Here is a 16,563-nt window from a genome sequence, read left to right as displayed (position 1 = left end):
CTTCCTTTGCGCTAGGAATGACTCCAACCAGAGGACAATTTTCCTCCTGATTCCCATTGACTCCAGTTTTGCTAGGGCTCCTTGATGCCACACTCAGTCAAATGCTCAGTTGGGCATTTTCTGGCACTGATTTGTAATGACCCCAAGGTACAGCATCTGCATCACGCTGAGCAGAGCGAGAGTGCCCTGCACTGTCTGACACAAACTCTCCAATACTTTGCTGATCTCCAGCACATTCTCTTCTGCAGGTGTTAGCATTGAGATGGCTGGAAGGACCTTATGGTTCCCTGCTTTTTCCTGATGCCCTGTGCTCTCTTCTCCTGTAAAGTAAGAAAAATGAAAACTGAGTGATGGCATGTGTCCACCAATGGATGGTGCAGATTTACTGAGTGTGACTATGAGGAGAAACGTGAGGTTGCATTACCTTGAGGGAGAGTTTCAGTGCTTGATGGACACATTTGATTGTGAATAAAAGCAGAGACAGAGGGAGATGCCTGCACATGTGAAGTGTAAGTTTTGATCCCTATGGACACAGATTACTTAAGAGTCAAGGAGTTACAGGTGGTTTAATGAGATGGAACAGGTCAAAGAATAGACAAAGCAGACATACATGACAGGACAGTTTCAGTCCCAGGCCAGATGGACAAGAGGGTGAATGAGACAAAGTGTTTTGATCTCTGTAGATTGTGATAATTATCTCTTACTGCTTCGGTTCCCTCTTGAGCTGACTGGAGGTGTTAAACCGAATCCAGCATGGATTCCCCTCGAGGGAATATTTCTTCCCGTCTGATGTGACTGTCCTCCTCAGCTGCCAGTTTAAGTACTTTATTCTTGTGGCGTTGGTGAATACTTCATGCCAATCACTTATTCAATAATACACCAGGGGACAAGTGTCAAAGGTGAACCCTTCCTGGCCTAGGTCTCAACACCCTGAGATGGGACAAGTGTCAAAGGTGAACCCGTCCTGGCCTAGGTCTCAACACCCTGAGATCAGGTTTGCTTATCTTTTGCAAGGACATCACACAGGCAGTTGTTTAGACATGTGGCCATAAGATTCCATCTGATCACGCCGAACTATAATTACAAAAGCTCTGTTCCTGTACTATGTACTTGATCAAATGATGACCTGGTGAAAAGACTGCATTCATGTGAGCAGAAAAAGTCTTCCTTCTTCGGTAGGGAGATCAAACCTGCACACACCACTCCAGGTGTGGTCTCACCAAGGTCCTGTACAGCTGCAGCAAGACATCCTTGCTCTTATACTCATGTCCTCTTGCAATGAAGGCCAACATACCATTTGCCTTCTTAACTGCTTCCTAACCTGCCTGACTAGACTCCATTGTAATAGCGTTTGTCTCTCCATGGCAACTCCAAAAGCTTCAACTTGCATGTTTGGAGTGTCTCTTTAAATAACAGTTCAGTTCTTCTCCTGTGAGTCATCACCATGGACATTGAATCTAATTGGATGGGAAACCCAGAAGTAAATGACAATGTGTTGTGAATCCTGATGTGTGGATCACTCTGAGTTAAAGAAAATCTGAGAGAAAATAAAAAGGAGATTTATTCAAATGTAACCAAGGATGAGCGACTCCAGCTACTTGGAAAGACCAGAAAAACTGGGGTTACTTTCCAGTTTTCCAAGGAGGTGATTTTATGGAAGTGTTCAAAATGATAAACATCTTTGATAGAATAAGCAGAGCAACAAACAACCCCTTGTGTTCATACAGCACTGTTAATGGTTAAAAACATCCCAGTGAACTTCAGAAGACAGCAATCAAATAAAACCTGACATTGAATCTCATTATGGAGCTATCAGGGCAGATGACCAAAAGCTTAGTCAGACTTTAAGGAGTGTCTTAAAGGAGGAAAATGGGGTAGAGGGACAGAGAGGTTTAGGGAGGAAATCCCAGAGCTTCGGATCCAGGCAGCTGAAGGCAAGGTCGCCAATGGTGCAGCGATTAATATTTAGGATGCTCGAGAGACCAGAATTAGGTGAACACAGAGTTCTCGGAAGGTTCTAGGGCTGGAGTAAATTACAGAGACAGGGAGGGGCGACACCATGGAGGGGTTTGAAAACAAGGATGAGGATTTTAAAAATGAGGAATTACTTAGCTGGGAGCCAATGAGGGTCAGCAAGCACAGGGTGAATGAGACTAAAATGGGTGAATGGAAGATGAGAGGCTGTCCAGGAGTGTGTTGGAATAATCAAATTCTAGAGGTAACAAGGAGAATACGGAATGGCAGAAGAGTTGGAAATCAAAGGACACAGAATTCAGAGAATTGACAAAACCCCGAAGCAACATGTGGAAAAAACACTTCTGCAGTGTGTTTTGATCTGGAATGGACTGTTTGAACAGGTGGTAGACACAGATTCAACAATAACTTTAAAAAGGGAATTGGATAAACATTTGAAAAGGAAAAACAGCTGGAGGGTTATAGAGATCGAGCAGGGGAATCAGGCTGTGGGGAAAGAGCAGGGCAATAGTTTGAAATAAATTGCTCTTTCAAAGGCTCCGGAGAGTCACAATCAGCTGCACGGCCTCTTTCTGTGCTGTTTCATTCTGGGTCTAAGCAGCACCCAGCAGGATTTAAAGAAAATTATTAAGCAGGTCTTTCTCTCAAAAGCGAGGTTAAAACATTACTGAACGATGGGAAAAGAACTCAATAGTGTTTAACATCAGGAGTCCACAAGCCTTCGCTGTGTTGCTAATCACCCCTTCTGTTATTAACCTGTTTTCTTGCAGCTGACCTCCCATTTCCCCTTCTCACAATTGACTCTCGTGTCTCCCCAGCAGTTGCAGAGCTTCCTGTTTGTGAGCAAGCAGGACGGTTGTTCCTTATCTCTAACTATGAGTATTGTCACAGAGACTACAGAGTAAGAAAGGAAGCTGATTGGCACAGCATTGAGTGTTACACAGACTGCTGCCTTTCCAAACAGTGACCTTAACAGCAGCATTAAAACCACCACTATATGAATTCACACCAAAATTCTCCCACTCATCCACCATAACTTCACAAAGGAGCCATGGAAAACTCAGAAAAATGGAGCAAATTAATTCCATGGATCTTTAGCTGAAAGGGGGTGGCTGAGCAGGCAAATCTTTGTGGAAATTCACTCCAATACTGAATTCCACTCAGTCCAATTTTCAGAATGTTCAATAGCAGTGGGGGGTCATGGAACCCAAACAGACTCACATCTGTTCGAAATGGTTCGCACTGGTTTGAATTCTGAAAACATATTGACCCAGGTCTTCTGGTCCCCAGATGGTTGTACACTAGTTGTACCCCTGAAGATGAGCTACAGGACTCCTTGGAAGTCCCGCTGCAACGTCTATGTGGGAATTGCCCGGGAAGTTTAAATTTCCAATGGCAACTCCCCAGCTCCCCAGGACCCTTGGAAAAAGTCTCCAACTCTGAGTTAGAGCCATAGATTTTGGAAGGATCTCGCTGACTTACCTGGATAGACACTCAGGAAATATTAGACAAAAAAAAACACATTTCTAAACCTGGGTAATTATACAGCTGACATCCCAGTCACTCACACTGACTCCCCCTGTGACTCCCTCCCAACCCTTTGACTCAAACTGACCCAATCTCACCACCAGCTACTCTGCCACCTACCCCTTAGCCACTCACCTCATTCATACTCATTCACTAACACAGTGAAAAACTATTTAAATGCCCCAAAGCTTTTCACTGTGTTAATGAATGAAAACTTATCAGATTGCAACAGCTAGTACCATAAAAAGGGGGTGTCTTGGCTTTCCTCATGATCCTTTCCCATAAAGGAGGACTCCAAAAACAGCCAATTCTGAAGAGGCCTGATTCAGAAGCCTGGGCCAGAAAAATGGAGCTCCGTCATTCTGTAAGAAAATAGGACCGGAACGGCAATCCGATGGCGATTGCCACTCCTCAGAATATTTGGCCCATTTCGTGAAGCCGAGTTTGTCAATATTGCAGCAAAGATTGTAAAACCCTGCCCACCACATGGAGGAGCACATCCAAAATGTCAAACTTTGGCTCCATCATGTGGATGGAGTTTAATACAAAAATTAGGAATGATTGTACAGCATCGGGGGGGACTGTATGAGTGATTCAAGATGCAATGTTTTACTGAATATATAACAAGTTAAACATATAGGAGTTTCCAGAGCCATTTCTAAGCTCTACAAGTCTGCAGAACAAACTGCACACACACACACAAGCTCACACACACAAATCCCCTCTCTCTCACATACACACACACGCGCACACACAGACACACACAAACTCCCTATCTCTCACATACACACACACACGCACACACACCATACACACACACACACACGCGCATACACACAAGCATACGTGTATGTACACACAAACCCCCTCTCTCTCACATACATACACATGCACATACGCACACAAGCACACTCGCACGTATGCACACACACGCAAACACAGACGCACAAATGCACACAAACATATGCAGACGCGCACGCACGCACATGTGCGCATGCACACATGCACGCACACACACACAAACGCACATACAAGACTTACATGTGAGTTACTTATCCATTACACAGAGTGAGTGAGTGCCTAACATCACATCTTTCTCCTCATAGAAAAATAAATGCTATCCAACCAATTCAGAGTAAAAGACGCATATAGAGGGACTCTGAACATTAGGAAAAACAAAACACACAGTCAGATGCAGACATTATAAAAATAAGTAGTCCTTCAATGGAGATGGAGACTAATTCTGCCTTCCAGATCTATCATCCATGACTGGTGTCTGAGTGTTGGAGCTGTCATTCACTGTGGAGACCATGGAGAGCTCAGAAGGTCACAGTGGACCTGTGTTTAATGAGTGTCCTCAACCTCAGGCCTGTTGTTTGCAGGTGGCCCATCAGCAGAAATCATGTGATGTTGATTCCTGCAGTATGATGTATATCTGATGTGCACATCGTAATTCCCAGGTCCCGCCAAATGTGTGCACATCCCAGCATTCCACACACTCTGAACAGGGAGTACCACCCTCACTGTACCACCAGGTATATTGCTTGATGTGGTTCTCCCACACCATTCTCTGCTTGCCTGGGTTAAATCTCTGGGCAGGTTTCTGATATCTGACAGATGTGGGAAGTATTTACTCAGATATTGAGCAAGTCCAAGCATTGCCTAGATCCCTAGTCCAGCAATCAGTAAGATTTAAGGTTTGGGCGTCACAGAACAGAAGGGGTTGAGCTTATAGGTGATTGTAAATAACTTATTAAATAGGTTATTAAAAAGCAACAGTTTAAATATGACACATCAGCTAAATAGCCATGAAAAGCAAAACTTGTGATGGGGACAACAGTTTACCAGCCTCAGAGGGCGGACAGGTGGATGAAGCCAATTTCTACAGCCAGGGGCGGCATCTTCTCCTTTGTTCTCTTTCTCCTCAAGCTAACCGAGCATCTCGGAAGCTCTCTCTCCCAGTCTTTCTCCATCTGAAAAACTGACTATCATGGATCTCTTCAAACATCTCTTTCCTGTCTGAAGGGATTTTCTTTCCCTCCCTAGCACCTGTTTTAATCTTTTTCTCAGCTGGTTGGTTCACATATGGGCCATGAGTTCCAACCTATTCAGGAATGTCTGTATTAGAGACAAGTTCTTGGCAGAGATAACAGGCCTACCCTGTGATTTTGAACCAGTGAGCTGCTATAGGAGCTTTCTTCATCAGATTTCTATAATATTCAATACATTTCTTAAGATTTTATAAAGTTGTTATACAGAAGTTTCTTCAACAACACCTGCAAAACTACTTGAACTTGACCTGGATCAATACAAAGTTCTCTCCTGTAGCATCATGTCCAATAGAAGGTATTTCTGATCTATACAGTTTCACATTGTCCATGTTTAATTCAGCACCATGTTCATTACATCAACATAGAAATGCTTCCAGGTGTTTAGCATGAAGGCGAATTGCACCTTCAAGCATTTCTTCAAAACCAACTGTTCCAAACTCCTCTGCATTGACCTGTCTCCTTTGTAGTTTTTCCACCAGTGCAGGTATCTTACGTTGGAAGACTTCAGGTGTTGAGCTAATCCCAAATGGCATACACTACGAATGGCACTGACCAAAAGATGTGCGGAAAGTGTTGGATATGATTGATCAACAAGGCACATGTACCAAAACCCATTGCAGATGTCAAGAATCAGGAAGACCTTAGCACCATGTGAGGCTGTAGCTAACTTACATAGTTTAGTAGAGGATAATATTATTGATTCATCTTCTTGTTTAAGCTTTTGCGATCTAAGCAGATGAGTAGTGTGTCATTCTTCGAAGTTACCATGGAACTGATCCATGAGGTTAATGTTGTATTGCTGGAGCCTACAGTCAGCACAGAGCACAGAGGAGTGCGGGAGGAGATAAGTGCAGATATCTTGGAGTGTTGTACAGCTGGAGGAGGTTTCAGGCATTGGGGGATGTGAGACCATGGAGGGATTTAAAAACAAGAACAAGAATTTTAACATCAAATCATTGCTTAAGTAGGGGCCAGAGTAGGTCAGCGAACACAGGGGTGATAGGTGATTGGGATGCGGTGTGACTAAGATGGAGTTAAGTTTATGGAGGGTGGGATATGGTTAGCTGGCAGGGACAGTGTTAGAATGGTCAAGTCTGGGATTAACGAAGGCATGACTGAAGGTTTCAGCAGCAGATGAGCTGAGGCAGGAGTTGAGTCAGGCAATGTTATGGAGCTGTTCTTAGTGACACAGCATTGATATGTGGATGGAAGTTCATCTCCAGATTAATAATAACACCTAGGCTATGGCCAGACTGAATCGTTGCTGTGGAGTGCAATAGAGTCAGTGACTAGGGAACAGAGATTATGGTGGGGGCCAATGTCAATGGCTTCAATAATCCCAAGATTTATTTGGAGGATATTTCTACTCATCCAGTGCTGGATGTTACATAGACAGGTTGATCATTTAAGAACAGGAATCGAGAGAGGCGGTGGTGCAGTAGAGCTGGGTATCACTAGAATATATGTGAAAACTGATGTTGCACTTTTGGATTATGGGTATGAATTGGGAAGTGACAACACATTCAAGGGCTTCGAACAGAAGGAGAGGATGTTGCTGGGACAACGGTTTTAATGGACAAAGGGGCCAAAGGTAGGTATTTTGAGGAGACGGTAATGATGATTTGAAGGAAAAGGGGACAGTTACTGAAGAGAGAGATTTGTTAACAAAATCACATAACATGGGAGCCAAGAAAGGAAAGTGGACAGTCAGTAGTTTAGTGGGAATAGACTTGAGGGAGCAGGAGGTTTGACTCATGAACAAAATGTGCTTGGAGAGAGTGTGGGGGGAGATAGAAGAGAAACTAGAGAAAGATGTGAGTTTAGAGATAGGGAAGGGGAAAACCTTGGCGGAATTGTGGCCCGGTGGGTTAATGGAATGGAGGCATAGTAATTATAGTTTTATTTTGTCTGTAATGTACCTTCAAGAATAATACTTGTTAAGCAACATGATCTATAGAAACCAATAGGAGACTAGTGTGGGCTACCTCAGCAGTCAGTGTAGAGATAAAGTTGGAGTTGAAAGCACACGTGTAGTTGCTGCTCAGCATATTGTAAATAAACTTAATGTTTCCACTCAAGAAGTCCTGATCAACTCTATCATTAATAGTACAACTCTGCCACCCTACAATAAACTGGCAACATGGATAAAACAGGTTTGAACAGAAGAAATCAAGTTGAAAAGAAATCAGCACTGTACCTCACCCAGTGATTGTAAGTAGCAAGCTCCGTTTGAATTGAAGAGGCTATCCCCTCTCAAAATGCCAGAATTTGGGAAATTCATCATTTTGAATCTGCCACAGATAATTTGTCTCAAAACATAGAACACCTCACATTCCTTTTTCAAGATAACGAGATTACAGGGGAAGAGAAGAGGTGAGTGATCCTCTTGAGTACTTGAGGAAGCAAACCGACAACTTGATTTGAAGCTTGATGGCACCCAGGGCCCCAAATGTGAAGAATTTTGATGAATTGGTGGACCTCATGAAGGGTCATTTCTAACCCAAGCCCTCAGTCTTGATGCAGAGGTTTAGGGTTAATTCACGAAATAGAGACCTGGGTTAGACATTGCATGCTACTTAGCAAATTTGAAGCAGCTAATGGAACATTGTGAGTTTGGTATGACTCTGAACGACATGCTCAGAGATTGTTTAGTGTGTGGTGTGAAAGAGGACTCTATTCAGAAAAGATTGTTGTCTGAAGTAAATCTTGATTTCAAGTGCTGGTCATGGAAAGTGCAGTAAGGGATTCACAAGCAATACAGGGTGTGCAAAAAATGGCACTGTCCTCCCCATCAGGCAGGAAACCTCAGCCAAAAGCAAAAAAGCGAGACTCTGCCGAGAAGCAGGAAACAGCCCCCGCTAGCTGAGGAATAAAGAAAAATAACTTAGCAGCAAAATCAAAGAATAATTTTAATATAGGTCATTTCGCGATTGGCAGTTTAAAAAAATTGAATGCTACTATTGCCATCGAAACATATGATGAGGCAATGCAAGGAAGGTTCAATCAGGCTTGTAAATAAAAGAAGAGGCTCAGTAAAATCTACAATGTAGAAGAGCCTGAAACAACAAATTCAGACATTTACTCATTGTTTAATCTGAAAGTTGGAAAGACAGAACCAATATTTGTCACAGTGAAAGTAAATGACAAACCTGTTAAAATGGAAGTAGACACAAGAGCTTCCACTACAGTCATTGGGGAACATACCTCACCTACAGATCTTTGAATTATGGTGAACATCAATTAAGTTGAGAAGAAACAGCCACCAAGCTAAAAACATATATGGGTGAAGACATTATGGTAAAAGACATAAGCAGAGTAACTGTCCATTTTGGAAGCCAATCGGCAAAGCTACCATTGATGGTGGCAGCAGGTGAAGGACCAAACCTCCTGGGGTGAAATTGGTTAAATAAGATTAAGTTAGAATGGGCTGAAATTTTCTAGTTGAGAGTAAGTGGTTTACCAGAGCTCCTGAGAAAGTGTGCCACCATCTTTAAGGATGAACTGGGGGAAATTCAGGGCCTGCAGGCCAATATTCACGTGGATCCGGAAGCAACCCCTCGCTTCATGAATGTGAGACCGGTGCCATATGCCCTGTGAGAAAAAGTCAACATTGAGCTGAACAGACTAGAGAAACTGAGTGTTATACAACCTATTTATTTCTCAGAATGGGCAGCACCCATAGTCCCCATCCTTAAACAAAGATCAAAGCATCTGAATTTGTGGAGACTACAAACTGACGGTTAATAAAGCAACTAAGCTAAACAAGCACACCCTTCCAAAAACTGAAGACCCTGTATGCCAAACTGGTAGGAGGGACAATGTACGCAAAGCTTTACATAAGTCATGCTTATCAACAACTGCACTTGGATAATGCCTCCGGGGAATTGATCACAATTGATACCCATAAAGGGTTGTACCAACATACACAATTGTCTTTCGGTGTCTTCTCTGCTTGTGCCATCTTTCAGAGAATAGTGGAAAGCTTACTGCAAGGACTACCCCAGGTTGTAGGCTATTTAGACGATGTGTTGGTGACAGGATTCACTGCTAACTTAGAAGAAGTCTTAAAACGTTCCTTGCAAGCTGGAGTGCATTCAAAGTAAGGGAGGTGATCTATCTGGGTCACTGGGTAGATTCACAGGGCCTCCACCCAGTTGAGGAGAAAGTGAGAGCCACAAGAGAGGCACATGCACCAAAGAACGCCTCAGAGCTCAAATCATTCCTAGGAATGATCAACTATTACAGGCGGTTCTTACTCAATTTGTCTACAGTGCTGCCCCCCTGCATTGTCTACTCAAAACGAAACAGTGTTGGTCTTGAGAAGCACCCCAGAAAGAAGCTTTCATGAAGCTGAAATAATTGTTGCACTTGTCCAATCTATTAGTGTATTACGACCAGATGAAAGAATTGATGCTGACATGTAATGCATCTCCCTATGGAGTGGGAGCGGGGCTCTCTCACTGGATGAACAACAGCATGGAATGGCTAATAGGTTATGTATCAAGAATGCTCACCACAGTGAAAAAGGGATACTCACAAATAGAAAAGGAAGGCCTGTCCATTTTCTTGGGTGTCAAGAAATTTCACCAGTATGTACACGGCTGCCATTTTACAATCATTTCAGACCACAAACCATTGCTAGGATTGTTTAGTGAGGACAAGGCTATACCACCCATAGCCTCAGCAAGAATACAACAATGGGCCTTAATTCTGGCAGCACTCTTTTGTACATAGGCCTGGCAATCAAATCGCAAACGCTGATGCCCTTAGTTCTTTGCCTTTACAAGAAAATGATGACCACATCCCAGTTCCCCAGGACTTACATTCTTAGATTCTTAGATTCCTCACTGGTATGTGCTCGACAGGTCAGAGACTGGGCAAGTTGGGACCCAGTCCTATCTCAAGTACGAGAAAAAGTACAACATGGTTGGTCACAGGAGTCCTTACCACCCTTCCTCAAATGGACTGGCCGAAAGGGAGGTTCAAACGCTCAAGGCAGGCATGTAAAAGCTAACTGGCGATTCCTTGGCAACCAAACTAGCACATTACAGGACCACCCCTCACACAACAACAGGTCCACACTTGTGGAGTTATTGTTGAAACGCCATCTCAGGACGAGATTGAGCTTAATAATGCTGAATTTAGAGGGGGAGATGGAAAGGGGTCAGGGAAGCCAGAAAACTAGACACGACTGGTATAGCCACGAGATGAAATTTACCGTGGGAGAGCTGGTGTACATGAAAAACTTTGGGAAAGGACCAAAGTGGCTACCAGGTGAAATAAGTTCGGTGGCAGACCCTCTATCTTACAATGTGGAGGTGGAAGGCCGGATCATCCATAAACATGTGGACCATTTAAGGAAGAAAGAGACAAATCACCAGGATTTGGTTCCACCAATGATCATGACCAGGTCTGCATCTCCTGTTGAGAAGACTCATCCCAGGACTGACATGTCTGATGTTCCTGTAAGATTTGAGGATACAGAACTGCAAGTGCCCATCGAAGTACCTGATGTTCAGGCAACTCTGGAAAAGGAGATTCCTGACAAAGAATCTGAAGTTGTAGAGCTGCGACGTTCCACACGTACCAGGAGACCACCTGAAAGACTGAACTTGTAAATTCCTTACCCAGTGTAAATATTATGTTGTCTTGAAAAATATGTCCTTTTTTATTCATTCGTGGGCTGTGGCCTTCACTGGCTGGGCCAGCATTTATTGCCCATCCCTAATTTCCCTTGAGAAGGTGGTGGTGAGCTGCCTTCTTGAGCCGCTGCAGTCCATGTGGTGTAGGTACACCCACAGTGCTGTTAGGGAGAGAGTTCCAGGATTTTGCCCCAGCAACAGTGAAGGAACGGTGATATATTTCCAAATCAGGATGATGAGCGTCTTGGAGGGGATTTTCCAGATGGTGGTGTTCCCAGGTGTCTGTTGTCCTTGTCCTTCTAGATGGCAGTGGTCATGGGTTTGGAAGGTGCTGTCAAAGGAGCCTTGGTGAATTCCTGCAGTGCATCTTGTAGATGGTACACACTGTTGCCACTGTGGGTTGGTGGTGGAGGGAGTGAATGTTTGTGAATGTGGTGCCAATCAAGCAGGCTGCTTTGTTCTGGATGATGTCCAGCTTCTTGAGTGTTGTGGGAGCTGCACTCATCCAGTAAAGTGGGGAATATTCCATCACACTCCTGATTTGTGCTTTGTAGATGGTGGACAGGTTTTGGTGAGTTAGGAGGTGGGTTACTCATTGCACAATTCCTAGCCTCTGACCTGTTCTTGTAGCCACAGTATTTATATGTCTAGTTACCAGGCTGTTGATAGTGGGGGATTCAGTGATGGCAATGCCATTGATCAACAAGGGACGATGGTTGGATTAGCTTTTTTTGGAGATGGTCATTGCTGACACTTGTGTGGCGTGAATGTTACTTGCCACTTGTCAGCCCAAGCCTGGATAATGTTCAGGTCTTCTTGCATTTGGACACAGGCTGCTTCAGTACCTGAGGAGTCGCGAATGGTACTGAAATCATGAAATCATCAGCGAACATCCCCACTTTTGACCTTATGATGGAAGGGAGGTCATTGATGAAGCAGCTGAAGGTGGTTGGGCTGAGGACACTACCCTGAGGAACTTCTGCAGTGATGTCCTGGAACTGAGATGACTGACCTCCAACAATCACAACCATCTTCCTTTGTGTTAGGTATGATTCCAACCAGTGGAGTGTTTCCACCCCCACCCCGTGATTTTCATTGACTCCTGTTCTGCTAGGCTCTTTGATGCCACACTCGGTCAAATGCTGCCTTGATGTCAAGGGCAGTTGCTATCACCTCACCTTGGGAGTTCAGCTTTTTTGTCCACATTTTAACCAATGCTGTAATGAGGGCAGAAGTTGAGTGGCCCTGATGGAACCCAAACTGGGCATCAGTGAGCAGGTTATTGCTAAGCAAGTTCCGCTTGATAGCACTGTTGATGACCCCTTCCATTATTTTACCGATGATGGAGAGTAGACTGATGGAGTGGTAATTGGTTGGGTTGGATTTGTCCTGCTTTTTGCATACAGGACATCCGTGGGCAATTTTCCACATAGCTGGGTAGATGCCAGTGTTATAGCTGTGCTGGAACAGCTTGGCTAGGAGCACAGCAAGTTCTGGAGCACAAGTCTTCAGTACTATTGCCAGAATATTGTCAGAACCCATAGCCTTGGCAGTGTCCAGCACCTTCAGCCATTTCTTGATATCACGTGGAGTAAATTGAATTTGCTGAAGACTGGCATCTGTGATGCTGTGGATCTCCTGGGGAGGCCGAGATGAATCATCCACTTGGCACTTTGGGCTGAAGATTGTAGCAAATGCTTCAGCCTTATCTATTTCACTGATGTGCTGGGCTCCTCAACATTGAGGATGGGGATATTTGTGGAGCCTCCTCCTCCAGTACATTGTTTAATTGTCCACCACCATTCACGACCAGATGTGGTAGGACTGCATGGCGTAGATCTGATCTGTTGGATGTGGGATCGCTTAGATCAATCTATTACTTGCTGCTTATACTGTTTGGCATGCAAGTAGTCTTGTGTTGTAGCTTCACCTGGGGTCAGTGGTCAGGGGTTTGTCAGGTAGTTGGGGTCCTGGAGATTAGTCGGGGTGGTGGGAGGTTTGTTGGGGTTTTGGGCAGGGGTAGTCAGATGGTCGGAGAGTAGTTGGTGGGGGGGAGGTTGCTGTTGAAGGATATTTCGTGGGGTCAAGGGGTTACGTGGGGGGGTAGTTGGTGGTTGGGTAGTAGGTTGGTGAGTGGGGGAGCGAGGGGTAGTCGGGGATTGGGTGGGGTGTGGGGGTCAGTAATATAGTTACCCAGGAGGTAGAAGTAGTTTTAATCCTTCTAACTTATTCTGCTCAGACAGTCGGAACCATCCAAAGTCTCCGATTTAAGTTGGAGTGTTGGAGGACTCAAGGAGCCCTATGATGCTGGAGACCTCAGGAGGAGGCCAAGGTGGATCATTCACTTGACACTTCTGGCTAACACCTTATGCAGTAATCTTTCATGTGGAACGTTAGTGCCTGCCTTTTGGAAATCCAAATACACTGTATCTTCTAGTTCTCCTTCATCCATCCTGCTGTTACATCCTCAAAGAACTCTCATAAGTTTGCCAAAAATGATTTCCCTTTCACAAAAACATATTGCTTGTATTATGATATTTCTAAATGCTCAGCTGGTGGTGGTGGTGGATTACAGCTCACTGTGAAAATCCAAGTCTTTGTGGCAACATATATTTTTACATACATTTTGCAGTCTGGAGCTGTGGATGATGGTGATAGCTGCTCCACCTTTCTCTCCACCACATGGATGACCAGGAGTCTCTCCTGTTCTTTCCACCTAACATTGGCATGTGTTGGAAGGATTTTCAGGTTAGCCTGTTTGACCACATGTTGAACACACCTTCCTTGGTTATCAAGTCCTGGGGTGGGATTTGAACCTGGAGCTTTGGGTTCACAGGCACAGACACTATTCATTGTGCCACAAGACCTCCCTGAATATCCAATTAGTACTTATTTTAAAGTGGATTTAATCAATTTCCCAATGGCAGATGTTAAGCTAACTGAGCTATAGTTGTCTTCATTCTGTCACCACATCCCCACCTCCCCACACCCACCAGCGAGTTCATCCCTCCCTTTTCCCCCTTGATTTTCTACTATTCTTGGGGTACGTTTTGTGCCTTCTACTGTGAAAACAGATACAAAATACTTGTTCAAAGTCTCTGCCATTCCTTAGTTTTCCATTATTAATTTTGCTGTCGCATTGTCTAAGGAACAAATGTTTAATTTTGTTAAGATAAAAGCAAAAAACCTCGGATGCTGGAAATCTGAAACAAAAACAAAAATACCTAGAAAAAACTCAGCAGGTCTGACAGCATCTGCGGAGAGGAACACAGTTAACGTTTCGAGTCAAAACGTTAACTGTGTACCTCTCCGCAGATGCTGTCAAACCTGCTGAGTTTTTTCCAGGTATTTTTGTTTTTGTTTAATTTTGCTATTCTCTTCCTTTGTATATTGTAGAAGCTTCTACTATCAGTTTTCTATTTCTTGTTAGTTTACTCTCATAATCCAATTTCTGCATCTTTATTATTTCTTGAGTCATCTTTTGCTGGTTTTTAATATTTTTTCTAACATTCTGACCTATTACTAAGCTACACAGCATTGTATGCCTTTTCATTCAATTTGATACTATCCATAACTTCCTTAGGTAACCATGGATGGTACATCCTTCTAGTAGTCTTTCTGTCTCAATGGAATATATCCTACTTGAGAGTTAAGAAATATTTTCTTGAATGCTATCACTGCTTCTCTACCATTTTACCTTTTAACCTACTTTTGAAGTCCACTTAACAAACTCTTCATACCATTGTAATTGCTTTATTTAAACTTAAAACAGTAGCTTCAGACTCAAGTTTCTCAGCCTCAAACTGGATGTGGAATTCTGGCATCTTATGATCACTCTTGGCCACAGAATCTTTTGCTATTGGATCATAAATTAATGTTGTCTGATTATACATTACCAGCTCTAAAACAACCTGCCCCCTGGTTGGTTTCAGGATGCATTATTCTAAGAAATTATCCCACATATTCTTTATTAACTCATCCTGAAGGCTACATTTGCCAACTTTAGTTGTCCAATCAATCTGAAGATTAAAATCTCCCATGATTATTTTGATACCTTTCCTACAAGCTCTCATTATTTCTTCCTATATACTCTGTTCTACAGTGTAGCTACTGTCAGGGGTTCTATAAACTGCACCCACCAGTGATTTATGACCTTAGTTGTTTCTTAACTCCACCTAAACTGATTCTACTTCTTTATATTCCAAACCAAGGTCATTTCTCACTACTATACTGATCTCATCCTTTATTAACAGAGCTAGCCCATCTCCTTTTCCCTTCTTCCTATCATTCTGAAATGTCAAATACCCTTGAAAATTCTGTTCCTAACTTTGGTAACTTTGCACTCATTTATCTATAGTGATTAACATATCATACCCATTTATTTCTATTTGGTTATCAATCCATTCATCTTGTTACAAATGCTGTATATATTTGTAAAATGTGATGCCTGCAGAACAGAAGCAAGGAATCTTCTCTCCTCCTTGTAGCCCTGATTCCACCTATGAAGCTAACCTGTTAAAGCAATCTGCGGAAATTTGACAGTAGAACATCGCAGCTGCAGAGAGGACTCTACAACATCAAGATCTTCACTTCAGATAACACAACACTTTGACTTCAAAACATACCAGCCTGCACTGAATATGGCCTAATATTGATTTACATTTATAAGCATTGTTTCATCTTCATCTGTAGCTAATCTTTGTGTGTGTGTGTTTTTGTGCATTTGTGTGTATGAGTAACTTTATCTTTTCTTAAGTAACTTCCAGAGAAATAGAGGGAAATAAACTTAGCCTTTTCTTTTTAAGTATAAAGGCTTCGCTGCTGGGTTATTTTAAATTGAATTTCTCACTCCACATGTAAGAAAACACTCACACGCACACACCCACACACGCACGCCCACACTCACATATGCACACACATATACGCGCACACATGCACACACGCACACAGAGATACACACACGAACACCCACACACACACAGACACACACACACACATGCACACATACATAAACATGCACACACAGAGATGCACACAAACACACACACACACACACGGTTCGGGGCGACTTTCTCCGTGACACGCATTACACAATCACCCAGCGAGCAGTCAAGATCCTGTTGCTCATATCTGCTAGAAGCTGGCCAGCTGCCAGGCTAAAGTGCCAAATCAATCTTTGCAATGATCTTTATACCTTTTCTTTTGAGGGTGAACTAGATCTTTCATTGACAAGAATGTACTGTCCTATCGAAATCAAGCTTAGGCGACAAGTGTCCAATGAGATGCTCAATTCTTTGTTCAAGCTACAATATTAGATGCCCTTTGACAATCTCCATGGGCTGAATTTTGCCGTCGACATTCCCTCCGAT

The 16,563-nt window shown here is 43.3% G+C and overlaps 1 long non-coding RNA gene across 1 annotated transcript; it reads left to right on the top strand.

Annotated features, from left to right (window-relative positions):
• Nucleotides 1–6,149: 6,149 nt before the first annotated feature.
• Nucleotides 6,150–15,777, top strand: LOC121282540. The gene is made up of 3 exons (XR_005944063.1): nucleotides 6,150–6,203; nucleotides 13,434–13,526; nucleotides 15,682–15,777. It is a non-coding gene; the product is annotated as an uncharacterized LOC121282540 (long non-coding RNA).
• The last annotated feature ends 786 nt before the right edge of the window (nucleotides 15,778–16,563 follow it).

The sequence above is a fragment of the Carcharodon carcharias genome, chromosome 9 (genome assembly GCF_017639515.1).
Source record: "Carcharodon carcharias isolate sCarCar2 chromosome 9, sCarCar2.pri, whole genome shotgun sequence".
Classification (NCBI taxonomy): domain Eukaryota; kingdom Metazoa; phylum Chordata; class Chondrichthyes; order Lamniformes; family Lamnidae; genus Carcharodon; species Carcharodon carcharias.
This window is presented reverse-complemented; position numbering and strand designations above follow the sequence as displayed.